We start from the raw sequence: 24287 nt of genomic DNA on the forward strand, positions 1-24287 counted from the left end.
ACACTTGCTGTAATCGTTTTCCTAAAATTTAAATATTTTAAGGACATTTTGTTACTTCCCAAGGGTATCTCTCCCTGTTTTTAGAATTTACATTTCAGGCAAATTGGAAATCCTTTGAATGCTCTTCCTTCTCCTGCCTCAAATCCTATTATCTTTCACATTATTGTTGAGTTCACGCATTATACTAACCTATAATAGGGCTTGTTTTAGTTTCATGCAGATTATAAACCAATTTATAAACTATGATTTTTGGCATTACATGATGCATCAATCCAGCCTGATTACTATATTTTATTCAGTAATTTAATATTAAATAAACCATATCTTGGGTAATAAATGAAACTTACCTATCTATTTTTGACTATAAACTTCTAAAAACAAAAAGTATCAGTTTGTAAAGCTCTGCAAAGTACCACCTTTAATGAAATGTGTACACTTTTGAGAGAGAGCAAGCAACAACATTTCATTTTTAATGTGTGCCAATGTGCCCATAGTAAAAAATGACAATAAAGATTAAGTGGCAGCTTTTTGTTAGCGGGTAACCAGATTCCACTTAGAATAAGTGGTTATGGAAATAAGCAGGCTCCAAAACATGTAAGAGTTTGTGGGTTAAAAATGATCTTGGGTAACACCAACAAACAATTCAGCTCCAGCAGATCTTACATATTATGACAGCATTGGCTTATTCTTGTAGGCATGTAGGAACTTGCAATTTGTAGCAGCTGAAGTTCTGGACAATTGTGTAGAGTAAATCACAGTCATCTCAGGATGAGATGGTAAGGCCATGAGTGGGCATTGCTAGTGTCTTCTGCTTCAGAAAAGGTCATAAGTGATGTGATGTACTATCAGGAGTATGTCAAAGAGTCTCCTGGATACAGCTTCCACTAGTTTCAGCAGAAGCTGTGAGTCCACAAGGAGCCCAGCTCTTTCTGGGGAATAGCAGCCTATTTAAAGCTGTTGATACTGTCTTAGACTATTGACTTCTAACTCAACAGCCATTCTGTCTTGGTTGAGTCTTGGCATGGTTCTCCAAATCCAGACTCGTATATCTTTCAGACACCAAATCAAAATTTGTATCACATCTGTCATTTGCGCAGGAATACAGTTTGGTATTGTGTGGACATTGATGATACCATTTCCCAAATCATCAACTGATTCCTTATATCTGCTTCATGTAGTATTTAAGAGGAGTGAGGTGCCACAAAATGTGGCCCATTTCCCCTCCCTCATGTTCTCCCATATCTTGGTATCTGATCCTCCTATACCCCAAATATTTTTACTGGTCACTCAGAAATGAGCAGAACCACGTAAAAATTATTTGATTCCAAACTCTCACAGACAAACCAGAAAGGTACCCTGGTTGATAGTATTGAAGGTCAGTAAGAGAACAAGTAGAGATGTGCTTTCCCAATCCAAATCCTTCCACTAAGCTTTGTTGTGAGCAATCAGTGCACTTTTCATCCTATACTCAGGCAGGAAGCTTGATTTAAAAAATTGTGAAAGCTTATGTGATAATATTTTGTATCTGCTGCTCTGTCACTTTTTCTACTACCTTTGCCCAAAATGGAAGGCTGGAGACTAGATGATAGTTGTTCAATATAGTTGGATTCAAAGCTGATGTCTCCCTTTTGTAGGATGTATTCAAGCAAAGGTTTAATTATTTGCCTGGGATGCTTTAATTTGAACTCCTGACCATGGACCTGTGGTGTGAAGGGCCTCCTGCATAATTAAATGATTCTATAAAACAATTACTAACCATCAAACACAGACCACAGGGTGAGGATACCGATGGATGGAATCAAACCCTGAAGCAGACATCGATGTCAACTCTGTCCTTCTGTCTATTCTGGCAACATTATGACAGGAGCTCTGACTGCATACAAGTGATTTTTATCTGCAAAGCATGACTGGCTCAGGAATTCTGGGAGTTGAAGTCCACGAGTCATAAAAGAGCCAAGGTTGCCTACCCCTGTCTTAGCCTATCCTTCCTCAGAAGAGTCCTAAGAGTCTTACTTTATTACTTTAAAAGGAGCATTAGATGCCTTGATTTATTTATAAATCCAGGATATAAGTAAATAAATAAATAAATTCCACAGAAGCAATTGGCAAAAAGAAATGATTATCCCTTGCTGTCCTTATGTCAAACTATGGATCATACCATTTCCAGGGTATTCTTTTCTTATCTTCTACCAGTATCACTCTAAAACTTTCTTCTGGCCTTTCATCTTGCAGATTTCCTCAGTAAACCAAGAATTTCCAGGGGATCTGGGCATAAGGGAAGGATGTCCAGTATTTGTCCTGTCAAGAGCCTTTGTTATGACTGTGTTCTAAAGATTGATGAGGTTTTTAACAGAATTACTTTCCAGATTGCTGTGAAATTCTTAAGGAACATTCATGTAATTGTTCTAATATATAATATATGACTTACCTCCCACCCTCAAAGGGTCAAGCCCATAATAGGTCCTGAGGCACACCTGGACAGTCTTCTGACACTGGGTCAATACACTGACAGCATCCCCTGTGCAACAGGGATTGACATGCACAATTGGATATCACTCACATAACTGACTGCATCAAGCTCTAAACTTATGGATGACCTCACACGGCAGTCTTATGCAGATGTTAAAAAGGGGGACTGGGGAGTGAAAATACTAAACCTGAAGCATCCCATAAAGGGGAGAAGAAATAAGCATAATCTCTCTCCTCCTATCAACATGGACTGAAATTATCCAATGAGATAAGAGGCAACTTGCTATAACACTGTGCCTCTCACTCCCACTTTCTGCACCTAGAATGATCCTGAGATAATTGCACAACTCTGTACATGAAGTAACTGAGGAGAAATAGTGACATTTTACCACCCTGATTGCCATGGGCTGAAAAAGCTCATACTCACTCCTTATCTTCCTCCAAGGCATTCTAGGCATTATTTCTAACACTTTATCTCTCAGCACTCTTCAAAGAAATCAAAGTAAACCCTATACTTTATGGAAAAGAGCAGCAATCCAGTCCAGGGCCTCAGTCACCCATCTATTCCAGGCCTGAAAAAATGTCTTGGCTAGACCACCCACCAAATTCTCAGGGCAACCTCTGGAACCCATCAATCAGCCAGAGCAGGCATATCTAACAGGCCTTTTCTATGCAAGGATGAATTAAATCAGGAAAATGTCACTATTTCTCCATGTGGAATATTCCACAGGACTACACACACACACACACACACACACACACACACACACACACACACACACACACCCTCTGGCAAGTTGTAGGGCATAATGAGTATACAAATACTACCTACCCACACATCAAATTTAAAAAAAACCAAACAGGCAAACAAAAAAATATATATCTTCAAATACTATAGAAAACTAGCAAACTTCAAAAACTATAAAAACTACTGCTATGTCTAACCACACAAGCAGACATTATCTTACATATCATCTTACAGAATCGCCAATAAAATATAAATTCCATACTTCCTTGTTCAATTTCCCACAGCTTCCTTTTCCAGCTAGGACTCATCCTATCTAGTCCCACATTATCCAAGTGAGATTACCCTTTGATCTTACTCCTCCATCTCCCTTACTGTACGTTTCTTTCTCCTCAATTGTCATTATCCTTAAAGAATTCAAAATTCCTTAACTACATTAAACCATCAATATTATTCTCATTTCCTGATTATTCAAAATTCTCTAACTACAATGAGACACCAATACCACACTCATATACATATACACACACATATACATTGAGCATAATAGAGAAGGCACGCTAGTTCTCTTAAGATAAATTCTCAGATAACACAGCTGGCATTATAACAAACATATTCTTTATGGCAAGAAGGAACTCAAAGCAGAGAAAAGGCCATTTTTAAAGTCCAACTGGGATTATTGTAGATTTAGTACCAAAAGACAGGAGACAGCAAAAAGGAAAATAATTAAGCCAGCTCCAAGACTATCAGGAGTATGTCAAAGAGTCTCACCCTGACTGCCTCTTGGAGAACTAAACTGAGGAGGATAATATTAGAATTCTTTTTTCCACAAAGATGAAAAGGCCTATGGAAGGGATGAGACCACTGCCTATAGATCTTATTTTGCTGCCATCAGAAGGAAAACTTTGCCTTATACATAAAATTGTACTCTTTGTAGTGCAGCTGAATTTTTATATAAAAGTGCCTCAGCTCTCATGAAGACTCATCACCAGGCGGAACATCACTTTTGTCAGATTTGGAAAAAAAAATGGTCAGGTATTGCCTAAGGGTAACAGATACTGGCAAAAATTTAGCAGGAAATTCATAACAAGAGTAAGAGAAGTAGAATAGAGATTCATTCTTCAGTTTATTCAACTCAGCTTAATACTTTTCAAGGAACTCTGCCAAATGTAACAGGGAAAGTTCACAATCAGGTCAGGATTGCAATATTCATCTAATGCTATTAATTCCCAGCATCTGGAAGACAGAATTGAAGAGGAGGTCAAAAGCATCATGCACCTGATACATTGCTGACTGGTAGAATGTCATCTTAATATCTACTTACTGTAACTGGATTATTTGCCACTATTGCAAAACTACTCTTTTATTTGGTGACTTAAGGGCAACTAATACTTTGTTGTAAGATTGGGATTATATGATCATACTTTTGTACCTTTGTATTCTGTATTCTGCATCAGTTGCAACTTCTGGACAACATATTAAGGGTAGTTTTTTAAAGAAACACTGAAAAATCCAGCGAGGAGATAATTAGATAAGAATCAAAGTTATTATATTTTAGAAATAGTTATGACAAGTCAATTAGCCAAAGCTGGACATATAATGAAACCTCATTAGACACTAGAGTAATGAAAATCTATAATCTGAATTACGGTGGCAGAAAGCATACAAGCCTAACACTCATAAAACAAAAATCCTGCAGTCGTAGTGCACTGATTATCTACCAGCAGATGTTCCACACTATTATAGGAGGCATTTTTTTTCTCTGGGAAAAGGGACAAGAGTGATCCTGCATATATAGCATTCCTATACCAGTAGAACAGGAACACCCAGATTAAGTCAGCTCATCAAGTTAGACCAGGTCAGAAAATATATTCTGCAAGATATACTGGAACTCTACTTTATTGATGTAAGCAATCATCATCATCTTCCCAGCGTTATTCCTGAAGGTTCAGGGTCCACTTTTCAGATCAACGAATGCCATTTTGCATGATCAAACGCAGCATCCAAATAATGTCTGAATTGTGACTGAGATGGCTGTAGATATTGATAAAAGAGATAGCAACACAATTTTGAAAGCCTGATAGCACTTTCCCTTCCCTTCTTTTTATTCAAAAGAGACTCAAGGTGGCTTCATTTAAGTTTCTTCTTTCTTTCCAGCCTGATTCCTGTTTTACTAACTCCCACATTCCTTCTCCAAGGACATCTCTGTGATTCTCTATAGCAGCGGTTCTCAACCTGTGGGTCGCGACCCTGTTGGGGGTCGAATGACCCTTTCACAGGGGTCGCCTAAGACCATCGTAAAACACATATTTCCGATGGTCTGAGGAACTGAGACATCGCTCCTCTATCCATCTCCAGGTGAGAGGAGCGGGACGTGGAGGAAAGCCCGAGCAGGGAGGGATCTGACCTGGCAAGGGCGGAGCCACGTTCAGGTGCTGCTTCTGGAGCTCGTGGATGCTGGCCTGGCTCTGGCATGCTTCGGGGTAGAGGTTGTCTGCTGCGTTGCCGCTGGCTAAAGTGCCTTTCAGAGAAAGAGCGAGGCTGCAGTCCAGCGTGGCCCTGCTTTCCCCTGCAGGGCAACCCAGCCAGCAGTGTCCTACTCTCGTCGTTTCAGGGAGGAGGGAGAGGAAGAAGAAGAAGGCATCTGCCCAGTGGGCTGCTACCTCTGCCTGCTCGCAGATGGCAGGTTATAAAACTGACGCTCGGCTCAAAGTGGGGATGGGCGGCTCAAAGCGGGGATGGGCGGGCCTACAAAGCCACTGCTTCTCCATGGGCAGATGGATAGCTGGACGGATAGGAAAGTTCCCCAACTCTTCTGCTGTGGAGGAAGAAAACCAAGCTTCGAGATCTTGCAAGCAGGCGCGCAGATGCGACTGAGCTTGCAAGAAGCCCGGCAAGCTTTACGTTGAGGCGGGCAGTTTATAAAAGGAAGGAGTGGTCTCCTCATGCTCCGGAGTGGGGGAGGGATGGTGGTATGTCCATTCGCTTCCCAGAAAAAGCTGCTCGGATCATCTCCATTGCTAAAAGATAATGTCCTTGCTTTCCTATGATGTCGAAGGTGTCCTACGTTAGGAAAAAACAAAAATCCCCACGCAAAAACAGTCAACCCATGATAATGAAAAACCTAATGAAGAGCGTAGCTGTTTTTATTACTCTTATCACAACTCTGAGAAGTAAGTTGGTGGCAGTTGCTGCACAGGAGTTAACTAAGCTCCCAGATAACCCATCCTCACACAATTGGAAGTTTGCATTAGATCCCCTAAATTCCCAGTGATAGATCACACTAATGATAAATGTGGGAGCTTTGTTCCTTGTGGGATTAATTGCACAAATACCCATGGACATCTCCCACAAGGGCCCCAGAGATAACAAACGGACTGCTCTAGACACAGGATGCATTCATCAACCATTTGGACAGACTCTGATAAGAACACCTGCTGTAGCCTTGCATCTGGAAAGTGTCTGTTATTTGATATATTGTAACCACCCCTATATACGTCTTTTGCTTACGCTGTGTGATGTAAAAACCTTAGTAACAATAAAATAGGGTGCAAGAGTCAGCTCTGGGCTCCCATCCCGAGATACCTGCTGCGTGCGTGTCTCATTCTCCATGGGAGACCACCTCATCTGGTGACCCCGACGTGATCCACTGAGGGATACGTCCCTGCCGACCCTTTACTTATCGCCTGGAATAGGCTTGGTGCACCCGACGAAGTTGCTGGCAACTGACTCCTCTTCGTAAGTATGGGGGGTGGAATGTCTCACACTCAAAAGCAGCATGTGGAAGAGCTGAGGCTACTTGGCAGGAAAAAATATCTTACTGATCAGGAACAGAAATTAACCCGTCACCTTTCTAAATCTGAGGCTGTTAAATTGCTTGCTTACGTATGGGCTAACTGCTCATCCTATCCGGAGTCTGGATCTTTAAAAGTAGATACATGGAGGAAAATTGGCACCGTTCTCCATCAGTCTCCAAGAGCCCCCCCAGAGATTTTGTGCCTTTGGAAAATTGCCTATACTCTGATTCAAACCTATGCTGACTCGCCTCATCAGCCTTTATTGGATCCTCCATCGTATAAAAATCCGTCTGTTATGTTGGCCACTCCCTTGCCCCCTGGAGCAGGTTTTAACCCTCCCTCTGCCACTTCAAATTCTACAGCCTCTCCTGTTCCTGCCACGTTGCCGCCTCTCTCCCGGCCCAGAATCATCCGTGGTGCTTTTCAAAAGGCTTTAAACAATGGTGATTTAAGCGTTTCTGAACTATCCGAGACAGAGTTGTTCCCTGTTACTTACCAACAGACTGCAACAGGCTTAGTAGTTGATTGGGAGGCACTTCCCCTGGCTATGATCAGAGAATTGAAAAAGGCTACAAAAGATTATGGCATAACCAGTCCCTATACTAGAGGACTAATACATTCAATTGCTAGTGCATATCGAATGTTGCCTCAAGATTGGAAAGATCTGTTCCGATGCTTCTTAACGGAACACAATACGTAGTCTTTGAATCTGAATATAAAAGAGAGGCACAAAAGAGAGCTAATCACCCAGGTTCACAATGGACAGCAGAACAACTCTTTGGAGAAGGCAATTTTGCTACCCTTAATGCTCAAGCTCAAACTTTTACTCCCTTCGCATTTCCTATCATTAATGCTTGTGTTCTTTCTGCCATGGCTCGTGTTGATGAGTCTGGCATCCCGATTCAATCTTTTTCTGCCATTCGCCAAACTGCAACTGAATCCTATGCAGACTTTGTGAGTCGCTTGCAAGTTGCCATTGAGCGTCAAATTTCAAACAGAGATGCAGCAAATGAAATCCTCATAAAATTGGCTTATGAACATGCAAATGCAGACTGCCAGTCCATTCTTAAACCAATTGTTTCCAGTCCCACCGCCACTCTGGCAGACTTTCTTAAAGCCTGTCGCATTGTGGGAACCAATGCTTTTCAAATGGACACTCTTGCAGCTGCAATCCAAAAGGGGAATCAACCCCAAGGCACTTGCTTTAATTGTGGGAAATCTGGTCATTTTAAAAAACAATGCAGAGCTCCAGGAGGCGGCGCAGCTCGACCCGCTGCCATCCCCGGAGCCAAGCCCAAAACTGTGTGCCCAAAATGTAAAAAGGGCTTTCATTGGGCCTATCAGTGCCATTCCTCTCAGTCTAATCGGGGAAACTAACAAAGGGGTCTGTAGCTAACCCCTCTCCAAAGGCTGCATCCTTTTCAGATCTTACTCCAGCTTCGCAATGTTTTTCTGGCATTGATTTAAAATTGGCTTCTGATCTTTCTGTTACTTTTCCTAACCTACTCACGGTTGCTGAAACCCTTTATTCTGGACCCTTGCCTCCGGAAACAGAGGCAATAATCCTTCCCACACCTGTTGCTTGGGAACAAGGAGTGTTTGTGCTTCCAGGTTTGATAGATCCCACGTATAAAGACACCCTAAAAGTCCAATTTTATACCAATCTCCCTGTCACAATGAACCGGGGGGATACGGTGGCACGCTTGGTCTTATTACCACGTGCAGCACCACCCATTCCAGAGGCTGCATATGCACCTCACTCTGGGAATTCTTCCTCTGATCTATTGGCACTAACAAAGCAAATTATTCCCCAAAAACTGGTGATGCCTTTTTTAATCAATGGCATTCCATATAACTCCACTGGTCAAGCGATCGTGGAACGAGCCAATCAGACCGTAAAAAGGGCTCTAGACATGCATGTAAAAAAGAAAGGGGAAAATACCCCCGGCTTGCCTGGGATACAAAACACTCTTAATCTTGTACTTTTTACCTTAAACTTTTTGAATGTTTCTGGCACCCCTGGCTCAACTGCCGCAAGTAGGCATTTTTCTGCTTCTCCCACAGATTCTTCACACCCCCAGGTATACTATCGACGTTTGCCTGATCCCACCTGGAAAAGGCCTGCCTCCCTCATTACTTGGGGTAGAGGCTATGCTGCAATAGACGACCATGGCGAGATCATTTGGACTCCAGCTCGTTGTGTTCGTCCTTATATGGCTCAACGTACACCACCTCAGCCAGGCATATGAGGATCAGGGACTGTGGGCTTTTAATGCTTTTGTACGGGATGCCAGGCACACTGCTCTTACACTTAACGTCACGAACTGTTAGATCTGCATGCAAATTCCTGGTGACAATCGTGGTGGCCTTATTTTCCATGCCATCCCGTTCAATGAAACAGGATGGAAGCAGCTATGGAACATAACTACAGAGACATTGAATATGACATATGCTGTGGGCGCTCGTATAATGGAACCTGCCAGATTTTGTTTTTATAGCACAGGACTATTCCGTATTGCCATTTATTTGGCAACTTATAGTAATTGTCAACAAGTTATTATATGGAATTCAGCAAAGAAATGCAAATCCATCAAAAGCAACCTTACTAAGATAAATGACACTTATCGAAGCAATCAATGGACAAACATCAGTACCTACATGGCTTGCCTTGACATGGAATCCATAATAACATTTGCTAATGAGTCTCACCAGGGTTATTATGAGTTACCCGATATGTGGCTACTATGTGGCCGTAGAGCCTATCGCCAGGTGCCTAAGGATTGGAAAGGCACCTGTACACTGGGCCTTTTGACTCCTGCCTCATCTCCCTGATGGACGCCTGCGGAACAAACGTGATACTGGCTCCTCAGATCCACCCCTAACATTGGATGGTAGTTTAGAGACTCAAATCAGCAGAGGGATTCTACCCAATCTAGGAGTTGCCATGAACTATAGGGACCTTCATTTGCTTAACAATTGGACTGTTCATATGTTTAATGAAACAATCAACAGCATTAAAATGATTAATCAAGAAATGGGGGAAATAAGGGAAGTAGTTTTGCAAAATCGGTATGCTTTAGATATTATTTTAGCAGCAAAAGGCGGTGTATGTGCTTTAATTCATTCTCATTGTTGTATGTATATACATGATTTTCAACCTAATATTTCTGCTACAGCCAGGAAAATGGAATCTTTGCTCCAAAATAATCCCTTACGCAGCGATGGATCAGGCACCGTGGATATTTGGGGTGCCCTTTGGTCCTGGCTACCGGATGGATCCTGGCTACAATCTTTGATTTCTATTATAGTAACCATTTTGATATTATTTGTATTGCTATGTTGTTGCATTCAATGTATTCCCTCCCTCCTGCAAATGTGCAAAAATGTTATGCCCTCCACTAGGAAGGACACCTTAATCAGTGAATCAAGATCCCTTCTGGAACTGGAAGTGAGTAACATTGAAAAAACAGAAAAGCAGGAGATGTGGGATTAATTGCACAAATACCCATGGACATCTCCCACAAGGGCCCCAGAGATAACAAACGGACTGCTCTAGACACAGGATGCATTCATCAACCATTTGGACAGACTCTGATAAGAACACCTGCTGTAGCCTTGCATCTGGAAAGTGTCTGTTATTTGATATATTGTAACCACCCCTATATACGTCTTTTGCTTACGCTGTGTGATGTAAAAACCTTAGTAACAATAAAATAGGATGCAAGAGTCAGCTCTGGGCTCCCATCCCGAGATACCTACTGCGTGCGTGTCTCATTCTCCATGGGAGACCACCTCAGTTCCTACTTATGTGGCGGGCATAAAAGTATAGTAGCTTTTTCCTCTCTTCCCACGGCAGCTGATTTCCTCCCCCTTGTCCTCTCCTCCTCTGAAATCCCTGCAGCCCTCCGTAAGACAGCACATACTTTTTGATTCCTGCTGCTCAATCCCTCCTCTTCCCCCCTTGATGGCTTCCTACTTGTGGGATGCAGGGGAAGGGAGTGCCATTTCATTACAGGTGGGAGAAGGAAAACTGGTCCAGGCAGTGAAAAGGGAAGAGATCAAGGGGGGGGGGCTTTGGAGATAAAAGCTGCTTTGGGTAGGTGTTTTGATCTGCAGCATGTGTTTCCCTTTCCCCTCCTGCCTGCCTTTTCTCTGTTTCCTAGTGTGCCTCTGGAAAGCCGGGAAGGGGGGGAGGGCAAAATGAATCTGCTCCTAGTGTGGAATCAAGAAGCTCCAAGGGGCCTTTTCTTGCAGTTGCTGCAGTAATGCTCCCCATTCTTCCTGCCCTGGCTGCTGCACCAAAAGCAGTTGATTATTGCTCAGTGGAACCAGCAGTGGGGTGGGAGGAAGGAATGGATTTCCCTTCTGCTGCCTCTGCCTCAGTGGACAAGACCTCCTTCCAAAAATCTCTCCTAAGATTCTGGCAGGCACAGCTCCAGAACTGAGCTATGCTGGCTCAGGAATTCTGGGAGTTGAAGTCCATGAGTCATAAAAGAGCCAAGGTTTCCCTTCTGCCTTCTTCAGAGAGAGAAGCTCTGAAGGTCATTAGGATCAATTGTCCTGGAAGGACAGGGGTCCTCTTCCACACCCTCAGTGAATTTCAGCTGGAGGTAGAAAAACAGGCAGTGGCTCAGGCTGAAGAGGCAACAAATGGACAACAAATGTCTACAAGTATAGCTCCCCTTGAGTATCACCTCAACTAATCCTTATTTTCTCCCACCCCATAAGCACTCCCCCCATACACAATCATATTAATTTTTCACAAGTCATGCTTAACCTAATCAGGCAACTTCAAGGGCTCATTTAAAGAAGAGAAAAGGTCAGGTCTCCCTTCAGAGCCATAGGTGGAGCACCCATGCTTCAAGACATAATTTCATTTATTTGTAATTAGAAATAAATATTTCACAATATATAATTACATATTGTTTTTGTGATTAATCACTATGCTTTAATTATGTTCAATTTGTAACAATGAAATACATCCTGCATATCAGATATTTACATTACGATTTATAACGGTAGCAAAATTACAGTTATGAAGTAGCAACAAAAATAATTTTATGGTTGGGGGTCACCACAACATGAGGAACTGTATTAAAAGGTTGCGGCATTAGGAAGGTTGAGAACCACTGCTCTATAGATTCTTGGCCTTATGACTAAGATTTTGAGAGCAGGACATGGGCACTATCTCCAAATGGCTGCCATGCTAGCGTGGATGGTCTCAAAAGATCCATTTAGCAGAAGGCAAATTGTAACTGCTTCTCAAAAAACCTCTGTTAACCCCAGCCTAGCTGTTCTGAGTTATTTATACCACATCAGTTTGCCTTTCTCTTTTTTCTGGGCAAGGAAAGAGATCCTGGATATTTGCCTGTAATTTTTAAAAGAAATGTATTGGGGTCTTTGTGGGGACTGACATATTAATAAATAAGATTTCTGAGGCTGGTGGTTTGAATTTCAGTCATCAAGAGAAGCATCTGCTGAGACTTGGATAATAGAGCATTTTCAACAATCCTACCAATGTCAGAAGTGAAATCAGTCCCACTTACACTGAAGTTAAGAGATGGGGAAAATATTTTCAATCCTAATTACAGACGGGAAAAATTGGAGGACATCACTGTGTTGTCTTATTTTTTTCTCATATGGAAGTAATAAAATGGTTCTATATTGATTTTTGTCCCTTTGCCTCCTCCAATAGTTTATATATTAAAAATACTTTCCTAAAACTGATGTGATGGATTCAGCTGGGTGCAATCATAAATAGTACACCCACTGCTTTCTTCCATAATAGATGGAAAGGATGATGAAACTTAAATAAGAGACATCAGTTCAGTCAAACAAGATTGTATTTTAAGAGGGCGGTTTTTTGAGGATAATAAACTGTTTCATGCTATTTCAGACAACATTAAGTCTTTGGGAAACAAATGTGAAGGAAGTTGTTTTCTTGTTGAAAATAAGTTATTGACTTTTCTTCTCCTTTATTCTAAATAACATCAAATAGTTTTGCACATAGACTCTTTTTTTTTTTAGCAACCGGTATATGCATTTTTTAGAACACAACAGCTTCAAAGCAAAAACACTTGGGACTGTATGAAAGAAACAATAAAAGCAACACTGTTTTCTAATAATTGTCCAGAATGCTGCAGTTTTATATGTTACATATAGTTCTTCATGAGCAAAGAAATATAACTGCAATTCAACTGGATTATTGTATCTATACCTAACTAATGATTTTAATTCTTGTGAAAAATTATTTTATTTCTAATAATATTTCTTTTGCCTCTTTTCTAGAAAATTTAGCTTAGTTCTTATTTTGGCAATTAAAGCTGGAACATACTTATCTTTTAACAGCAATATATTTGTGCTGTTAAATAACCCAAAACATGAAATATTTTGTTAATTGATGTAAAAAGTAGCTGATAGGAATATGAAAAATAAAATGCATAGTTAAGGCAAGCTTATAAGCATTGACCATGTTCAAAAAACACCAATTCATCTCTCCTGAAAACATATTCTCTACAATTCCCATTGCTATTTTTATTAAATATTCACCAATCTTCAAAGACAAAAAATATTTAAAATATATCCCCCCCCCACAATGTCTTTACATTTGTGGCATTGATGGGATATGATATAATTTATAGACCAATATAGTTGAAGATTTCCACAATAGGTGACCTTTAAATCAAACATATTATTATGGTTAGTCATACAATCAGCCTGATGTTTAGACTGGATCTGACATTTTGTCCAACTATTGAATCTTTCCCAAAGATCTGGGATATTGTTGTGTAATAATATTAAAGGTATCATTGCAATATGTAAACTAATCCAAGTAAAGCTGTTTTTTGCAATTGACTAGTGGGGATTTTGCAAATGCCAATGGTATTCAAGTGGTGTTCCAGGTGTTTTGGGATTGTACCCAAGGTGCTTGTTACTATTGGCACTATCTTTGCTTTCTTTTGCCACAGCCATTCTACTTTTATTTGTAGGTCTTTATGCTCTGTGATTTTCCATTGTGCCACTGGTCTTTCATCAAAGCTTCTGATGTTTCTACTGATTCCTGTTATTTCTAGGCAGAAAGTTGAATGCCTTATTGTAATCAACCCAAAGTACATGCACGTTGATCTTCCTTCTCTTGCAGGTTTCCAGAATCATCTTGTCAATTAGGAGCTGATATTTTGTTCCTCTGCTGTCCTCTGCTGTTTGGACAGTTTCCTTTTTGCACAGAAGGAAAGAGCTTGTTTTCAACTAGATGCTGGCCATCTAGTTAACCAATTTGGTCAGTACCAGTTAGCAATTTGAAAGTTATTAGTAAACAAGTAATTGACCTGTAGTTGCCTGGTGCTGCCTCTTTTGTTGGATTTTTCATTATCAGGTAGATTTTGCCAGATGTTAAACAGTCTTCTTTTTCCTCTCCTTGAAATATGCTGTTAAACTGCTTGGAAATGAGTGGGAGTAGACCAGTCAGATGTTTTGAGCAAAAATCATGCATTTTATCTTCACCTGGTACTGACCAATTCTTGAGCTCCTTTGCCCTTTTCCCCAACATTTTTGCTGTTATTGGAAGTTATTTCATTTCACCTTATTCTTTTATTCTTATCCACCTCTTTTATAATCTTCAGTCGTGTTGTATTTCTTTGAGTTGTCCCACAGCTGTATCCAGAATTACAAAGTTCTATTCCTTATCAGGTATTGACTGGATCACTATAATGTCTCCTGTGATGGATTGGTAGAAGTGCTTATATTTTGACTGAAATTGGAGATTTTTCCTATAGTGTACAATTTGAGCTTCAAATCTGCTAATTTTCTTGGCTATAGCTGTTATCTGCTGCTTTATTATTTCCAATACATCCTTGATCTTCCTTATTTCTAGGTGATATTTCTTGATCAGGTATTCTTGTTCTTCACTTTCTTGTCTTTCAGGTATTCTTTTTGTTCTTGAGCTTTTCACCTTTCATCTGTTGTAGTTTGCTTGCATCTAACTTAACATGCTGATTTTATTTTCCAGCCTGATTTTCCATTTCACTGGTGCACTGGTTGGTTTTTTTCCTCTTTGGTGATTTTGCATTCCAGTATTCAGTTATAACTGAAACTGTGCTGTACATTAGATGGTTTGTTTCTTGCAGTGAGCTGGTTTTTATATTATATATTACAGTATTAATATCTTTTAATATTTGTGTTAGCTGTTTCTTTGAAACAAACTTCAATGCAGGCAGTCTTATTCTGTTGTTTTTGTGCTGTTCTAGATACTCAGCTTTGTTTCAGTTCATTTTTTTAGTTAGAGAGCTTTGTTCTTTCTGAGAAAGCATGATGATGATTCAATATCTATATTGGCTTCCTCTGCTACTGATTGCTTCTGGTTTGCCTCTACAGTTTGAACTACTTGTGGTCAGGTTTCAATTTCTTTTTCCCTAGGTAGATCTTTTCAAATCTTCTGATTCTATGAATACTTTATTTCATACTATAAATCGACACTGATCTGCTAGCCTCTGTTCTGTTATTTCTGATTCTGAATGTTAGAATCTTAGGGCTGGAACGGACCTTAGAGGTCTTCTAGTCCAGAGTTCCCCAATCTTTCTGGAGGAGGGGGAGGAGAGGGGTTCATTCCATGTGAATGGCTGGCATGCAGCTCCATATGTGTGAGAGGTGTGCATGTGCACCCATCGCTTGTGCAGATGGAGTGCATGCACTCACCCTCTGCTCGTGCATGTGGGGATGCACATGTACACACTTGCTCGCTCTTTCTGAGGCCTGGTTGCAAACAGCTTATGGCTCACTAGAGGGCCACTGCCCAGAGTTTGGGGACTCCTGTTCTAGTCCAACTCCCTGTCCAAGGCAGGAGTCCTTATACCATCCTGGACAAATGAATGTCCAATATTTTCTTTAAAAACTCCAGTAATGGAGCACCCACAATTCTGAGAATTTCTCCTGTATCAAACTAGCTAGAAAGCCACAATAAGTATTAATTTGCTTAATGATTATATTCAACCTTTTTCAGCAGAAATCTTAAGGACAATTTATATAATACAGACCTTAATTAATCAATTACATAATTTATATTTCTAGTGTACTATTTTTTTTACTGCAAGCACAGGTGGCGCTTAAGTCATGTTCTCATAGTGTATCTGTTCAGATGAATCAGAAAACTATGGTTTGATGCTAAACATTATCAAAAGCCTGGGATTACAAAGGAAATGAGGACAGAAGATGAATAGTGCAAAAGCTTAGGCTCTTTCTGATAACATTCATGTAATCCTGTTTTCTCTATACACCTTTCTCCTGGTTTAGTGACCATATTCTGTTCCATATTCGTTAAGCAAAATAGTTGCTAAGTGAACACATGACTGAGAGACAGAAGCTCTTAAGAACCACTCATTGCTACTGTCTCATTTGGATAATGTTCCCTTGTACAGTATCCTGTGCCTGGCCTTTTTTTTTTAAAATGTAAAGTTCTCCAAGTATTTTCCATATACAGTACATGCAGTGGTCATACTCTGACCTGAAGGAAAAAAGGCTTGAGATCTATCCTTTTGTCCCATAATTTCTCTGGGGATACAAAGTAGCTCTGACTCCTACCTTAGTAGACACTGTGGTAGTTAATATTATCATCACCTCCTATCTTCCAGTGCTTTACATAATATCCTGACCCCTAATTCTCATAAGTGTGAGACACTGGGGTCCTACAGCTTGTGTTCCCTACTATGAGGAAAAAAATAATAAGAAATCAAAGGACACAAGAGTCCAAAATCTACATTTTATCATCTCAGTCAGGTTAATATTTGCTGGTTACCTATTTCTAGAATGAGTATAAGAGAAATGTAATATAAAAGAAATAAAAAATAATGGAGGTCAACTCTTCACTCTCATTTGAACTAGAAATGAATTCCATTATTCTTTCAATATATTTATTACTAAGGAAAATAAGTACAACCAGTAAGATTCCTCTTAAAACAAATGTACTTTGGACCCAGAAAAATGATATATACATGAAATAAAAACATATTCATTTTGTCTCCCTTAGTTTCTTTTTAAAGTCTACACACAGTTTCCTGTTTCTTCTCTATTGTTCCATTGTTTGAATACAAAGAGTTTAGCAATGTTGGACTTATGTCTTCTAAATCATTTCAAGTTGTCTGAAGAAGTTTAAAAAAAGATAAACAATAAGCAAGGATGAAGCAGCTTCATGTGTTATACTTTTCTATCCAAAAGAAAAGGGCATGCTCCTCCATTGTGTCATGGACATGTAGTAGGAAAATAAATCTTCTCAGTTTCAAGTAATAATGGTATTTGCTCATTGGTTCTTTTTCATTTTGTATCGATGCCCACTCAAGACCTTAAGACAGGGATGTCCTTTATCCCCATTGTTATTTGTTTTAACCATGGAGATTTTACTTATTAAAATTCGGGAGTCACCTAGAATAAAGGGAATAAAAATAAATAAGAATGATTATAGGTTGAGAGCTTTTGCCGATGACTTGGTTTGACATTATCTCAACCGACAGATTCAGTTAGGGATTTGGTTGAAATTTTATGTCAGTATGGGAAGGTTTCTGGGTTTAAGGTAAATAATAATAAGACTAAAATATTATCGAAAAATATGTCTATGAAGGAAAAGGATATTATAGTTAAATTAACAGGTTTTGAAATAGTGAGAAAGGTCAAATATTTAGGAATTTATTTAACGTCCTCTAATGTTAAATTGTATAAAAATAATTATGAGATATTATGGGTAAAAGTGCAAAAGGATTTAAATGATTGGAAAAAATTACAATTATCTTTGTTGGGGAGAATTTTGGCAGTTAACATGAATATACTTCCAAAGTTTCTTTTTTTATTTCAGATGATACCTATTTTGAAAAAAGATGCCAATTTGGAAGAATGGCAGAAGGGGATTAATAAATTTATTTGGGCAGGGAAAAAGTCAAGAGTTAAATTTAAAATTATGCAGGATACACGGGAAAGAGGAGGATTAAAGGCACCGAATTTAAAATTGTATTATGATGCAGTGGCTTTAACCTTGATTAGTGATCAACTTAACAAATAAGAATATCCTATCTCTTGAGGGATGGGATTTATCATATGGATGGCACGCATATTTAATTTATGATAAAAAAGTGGATCAGGTTTTTAAAACCATATTTTGAGAAGTGCCTTGCTGCGTGTCTGGAAAAAGTATTACTATAGGTTAAATTATAAAATCCCAATTTGGGGGGTTCCAGGACATGTGATAGAGGGGGTATCTAGGGGAGTAAATTTGGATAAGATTTCTTATAAGGAATTACTTAGTTTGGTTGGGCAGCATTGGCAATTAAAGCCTTTAACTGAGTTGAAGCAAAAAAATATTGTATATTCTTGGTTTCATTATAATCAATTGTTATTGAGGTGGAATATAGATAAAAAGGTTGGTATTATTTTAGAGGATGTGAATTTGGTAAAACAGATTAAAGATCAAAGTCGATTGCATATAAAAAGAATTTATAATGCTTTAATAGAATTGGACTCTGAAACGGAGTTAATTAAAGATTGTATGATTAAATGGGCGCAAAATATCCAAGAGCCAATTTTATTGGATACATGGGAGACAATTTGGGTTAGAAATGTAAAATTTACTCAGCACAAAATTTAAGAGAAAATTTTTATAAAATGTTTTATAGATGGCATTTGGATCCCCAAAAGTTGTCCCGCATGTATCCGAAATTACAGCCCAAATGTTGGAGATGTGGAAATTTAGATGCAACTTATTTTCATATTTGGTGGACTTGTAAAGATATTAAAGCTTTTTGGATTAAGATTTGGTGGAATATTCAAAAGATTTTTAGGAAAAAGATAAAGTTTACTCCGCAATTATTTTTGTTGGGTATTATTGTAGATTTGGATGTTAAAGAAACTAATTTGATGTTGAACTTCATAACTGCTGCAAGATTATTGGTGGGGCAATATTGGAAGAAAAACTTATTGCCTACTTTGGAAGAATGGATACTTAAAGTGTCTAATTTAGCAGAAATGGCGAAAATCTCTGCCTATTTGAAGGATCATTCACAAGAAAGATATATTATGGTTTGGAGAAGATGGATTGATTATATTCAGAAGAAGTATGAAACTGAAAAGTATTATCTTGCTTTTGAATAGATTTTAGATAATTATTAATAGTATTAATGGTATTATTATTTTTGTCTTAATTTGTTAATATTTGTTTTGAGAAGGAGTTAAAGTGTATTATGATTTTGTTTGATAGTTTAGTTGGTTTATGTTAGCTAGAGTATGTTTGTTTATTTGTTACCCTGTAATCAGCTCTGGGAAGTGGGGGAGGGGGGAGGTGATGGGTGGGTTTGTATTATAATTTGTAAAACTTTTAATAAAAAAAAAAGACCTTAAGTTGATTTTCAATTGACTTTATTTTCAAACTCATCTTCAGTTCAATATTTCAAATGAAGAAAAAAAGAAAATAATGACAAAACAAACATAATTTTAATTCATTTTCAAATTCATCCAGAAGAAAAGGAAGAGGAAAAAGAGGCAATCCAAAGAAGTAAGAACATACTTTGGAAACACATACTTACTCTACACAAGTTTAAATCTCCCCATCTAGACCAATTACATCTGAGAATCTGGAAGGACTGTCTGGAAGATGTTCTGGTGTTCCTTTTCCTTCATAATTTTTGAGAAATTATGCAGGATAAGAGCAGTGCCAGAAGATTGGAGGACACATTGCTGTTAACATTTTCAAGAATTGTGAAAATATGACTTAGTAATTGCAGGCTGGTCAGCTTGACTTTAGTACTGGTCAAAATTCTGGAATAGATTATAAAATAATTTATAAACATTTAGAAAAGAATGTATTGTTTGGCAGAATATTCCAGGGATTTATCAAAAATAAAGCATGCCAAACCAAACCAATCTCTTTTTTGATAGAATAATCAGTTTAGTTAACCACAAAAATGCTGCAACAATAGTGCACTTTGACTTCAAGAAAGATTTTTCAAAGCTTCCCATGACGTTCTATTAGAAAAAATGGCAACATTTTTGGGCTGAACTATGATATCATTCGATGGACACAAAACTCATTGAACAAATACAATCAGTGAGTATATATCAATGGACAAATCAAGTGAAAGAAGTGCTGAGTGACATATGACAGACTCTAATACAGGTCTTTATGTTCAATGCATCCATAAATGACTTGCATTACAGGTTTTCAAATTTGAAGATAAAACAGAAAATAGGGATGTGGAGGTACTGAGTACTAAGCACTTTAGACTGTAGGATCAAAATTCAGATGGACCTTGATAAGCTGGAGCAATTTCTGGTTTGCTTCCAGGTCCAAATCAAGGTGTTTATTACCTTTAAATCCCTTTATGGCATGGGATCGGGTTACCTGAGGAACCAGCTCCCTCAATGGGGTTGGCCAGCTCCACTTGCTCCAGCAGAAGGCATATGCTGTCATGACTCCCACCCTTTGGAACATTGTACCCTCTACTTGAGACCTTTCACTATACTTTTGACCAGTGCTTTTTTTGTAAAAAAAAAAAAAAGTGCCAGAACTCACACAAGTCATACAACTCACCTTGCCTACACTACAAGGGGTCCATTCAAAAAAAGTGCCGGAACTCCGTTCTGGGCATTCTATAACAAAAAAAAGCCCTGCTTTTGACCTTCTGAAAGGGCTTGAAAACCTGGCTCTGCCAATTGGCTTGGCACCCCAGTGGGGTGTGTCCCACTCTGGAAGTGGTTAGTAGACTCAGAAGACCCCACTTCCATGTTGCTTATGTACTGATTCCTTTCTTATCTACTTTTTTGTTAATTCTTAGTGTTTTAATGTTTTCAATGTGCTACTTGTTTTATATTGTTTTTTTATGATGCTGCAAGTTTCCCAGAGTCACTCAACAGTGAGATGGATGGCATATAAATACATAAATGTGCATAAGTCAGCAAGATTAATATCTTGAGACACAATATAAAATTGTTTAGTTGGACTATAGCTGAGCAATAGCCACAATCAAAAACCAGCAACAAAAATCACCAGTGCTTTGGGAACAGCATACATACACCTATAACCTTCACAAAGTGCAACACAATCCTCTTTTTCCTATAGCTAAAATTCCATCCTTTACATTCCTTCCCACAAGCTATTGAACCCTGAATAATCTTATAGCAAACATTCATTATTTTATGTGAACACCTATCTATTTTTAGATTCCAGTTTCTATTTTTGTAGCTATTTTCAGAAAAAGGTCAATGGTAGTACAGCAGAGTTGGTGTGATAAATTATAATAATCCACATTTGTAATGACAACTTGCTAATACTGAAAGTGATGCTTTCATATACTGTGTTAGTGATTGGTGTATCAGTAAAATTAGAATAAAGGAAAAGAAACGCATTTGTAAATTTCAAATAATGTTTCCTGGAATGTGATTTCCCCTGAAGCCATCAACACTTAGATATCATTCTAGCTTGTCTAGTATCCAGACTTCCTGGAAATTCATCCCATGTCATATCAGAGAACAAAAATAAGATATGGTGTCCCTGGTTTCTTCTTTCCCTTTCCTCTTTTGCCTGTTTCCTCTTTCCACTGCTTAGATAGTTTATTGGCTCTTCTCCATCACATTTGTGCTCTCACCAAACCCCTTCATAGGCTGTCACCTGAAAAGTCCCAAAACATGGAACATAATTTAAGACTGTAGGCAAATGGCATATTATCTTCATGTATAATAAAATTGATTGCTTTAACCTGGTTTATAGTCTACTCCTGAGAGCCAATTTGGTATAGTCATTAAAGAATCTGACCAGAAACCAGGAGACTATTAGTTCTTGCCCTGCCTTAGGCACAAAACCAGTTTGGGCTAGCCATTTTCTCTCAGCCCTAGGAAAGAGGCAATGTCAAACCACTTCTGAAAAACCTTGCCAAGAGAACTACAGGCAGGCAGCCTCTTCCAGGAGTCTTCTGCTCCAATAATTATTGACTCTTAGCAGATTATATATCCTATTTCCATAAATAAGGTTGCCTATATAATATACCTTAAAATCAGGAGTTATTTGTAGCAATACAGTATTTCACAAATATGTTTTTTCTATACAGAATTTCTAGAAATAAGAGCTAGCTTATAATAAATCTAGCTGCACACATTTTTACAGCCACTCACTCAGACCATAACCAAGGTGTTTTAAACATTTTTTAAGCTTAAGAATAGACATGCCATTTGATAACAGTAATTTAACAACTGGATCCATAGGATATAGGTGTAGATTTCAAATCACCATTTCCAACATTCCTGTTAGCCTACGTATTATGATCCTACTACCTTGCTTGCTAATGTTTGTTATCACCACCTATCTTCCATGAGGGACCTTACCTGCTCTTTATGCCAGTCTCTGTGTGAGAGAGATGGCTCACATCACTTCCCTAAAGTAACCTCCTGGCCTTGTGGCATAAAGGCATGTGGCTAGAGGTTTTAGCCCTTCTCCTTTTAGGAGATAAACTAATCTTCCAAAACAGATATAATATACAAAGATATATAAAAGATGATATACAAAGCCAGCTGTAGAAAAAAATCCATTCAGTGCTCTTGGCAGATGGCTTTCAAGTTTGATATTATCTCCCAGAAATTATTAATAAGAACAGTAAATGTTCAGCTTAGCCTGAAATTGCACAAAACGTTCTACTTTTGCAGAGAAAAAAGAAAATGATCAAGTGAAGGCTTCTGTTACATACAGACAAAAATTAACACCTAACACAATGTTTGACTAAACTTGTTACCTATTTTTTAGAGATAACCTGAATACTGAAGCAAAGTTTTCTGCTCTCATCTCCTTGACTTTTACCCAGCTGCTCATCAAAGATGATGAGAGATAATACAACTCAGGTTTTCCAGCTGAAGCACAGAAATGTTTGCTCAGTTTTCCTTTCTGCATTTCTCCTTTAAAAGAATGGAGCATTTTTTGCTCCATTCTAAGAGGAAAAGAGTTGAAAGAATCTGCCTTTTAACAGAAATAACCTCTTTATTAGAATACAATTATGTGGCATATTGACTGGGGGATGGTGTCAGGATTGTAAATTATGATGTAGTTGATAATGCTAAAAAAATGGAGAATTTAAAAGATTATTAAACTACTTAGTCACAAGAACAGATCAGAAGCCACAGTGCAGAAAACAGAGTTGGGGTGGGACAAACAAGTGGATCAAAAATAATCGAGGTAACAATAAAAATTAAATCAATTAAGTGTAGTTACTTTGGCTATGCTGCAATAATTATAATTTTCACATTTCAATATTGTAATTCTGCAACAACTTTTGGAATTGTTCTCAGCCTACCAAATATCCACTCACAATTTTGCAAGAGGACACTGAAATGAAGGATTGGCCTATTGTTGGACTGATACATGCAAAACGCTCTTAAGGGCAGTCAAGTGCAGAATAGTTAGTCAATCTTCAAATTAGAACTTGCTTTAGGTTTACCTTAACTGTTTTTATTGTCAGTAATCCTCCTAATACATATATCTACACATAATTCATTTTGGCCTTAGAGAATCTTATTCCTTGTCATAGGAATTTAATTTTAGTTTCATAGCCTATCTCATAAACTGAAGAAACAGAGCATTCCCTTTTAAATATTTCTTAAGGGTATCAGAGGTTACAACTGGAAACATTTATACAAGGGCAATTGCATAATTTTCCCCATGCCAGTACCTATGAGAAGTTAAGTTCATCACATTCAGTATTCTTTAATGTACAAATGCATTCAGATTAAATTCTGTTTCTTTTCAGCATGTTAAACTAATTCTTAGAAGAAAGAAGAGAAATGTCAAGGTGTTGACATTTGTGTATGTATTAAAGGTTTACTCAGAAAATCATGAATGTTTTGATTCAAAACCAAGGTACATTATTGGAGAAGACCTATTATGAATGTCCAAAAATGGTATTTTTGTGATTCACTGAAGACAGCTATGAATTAATTAGAAAAAAGGATATTATAAATAACTTTCCTGCATCCATCCCAAATAACTTTTTCAACCATATGCCCCGAAGCATGCCATTTAACAAACTTCATAATTCTTTTCTTGAATGCATGGAGAATATCTGACAAGAAAAATCCATTAAATCTCAGTCTCAGAAAGTAATAACAATCATTGCCCTTATCAGCTGTTCCTTCACCTCTTCTTTCCTGAAACTTTCTATGTAAAAATGTCTGTTTTCTGTTCTGCCAGGGAAATGTTCAAACTCCCTTAAAATGTTTTGGTATGCAGACAGAGATGTCACATAGAAGTTATACATATTTGG

Source organism: Crotalus tigris, unplaced genomic scaffold, assembly GCF_016545835.1.
Source record: "Crotalus tigris isolate CLP2741 ecotype Arizona unplaced genomic scaffold, ASM1654583v1 scf7180000018944.1027768, whole genome shotgun sequence".
Taxonomy (NCBI): Eukaryota; Metazoa; Chordata; class Lepidosauria; order Squamata; family Viperidae; genus Crotalus; species Crotalus tigris.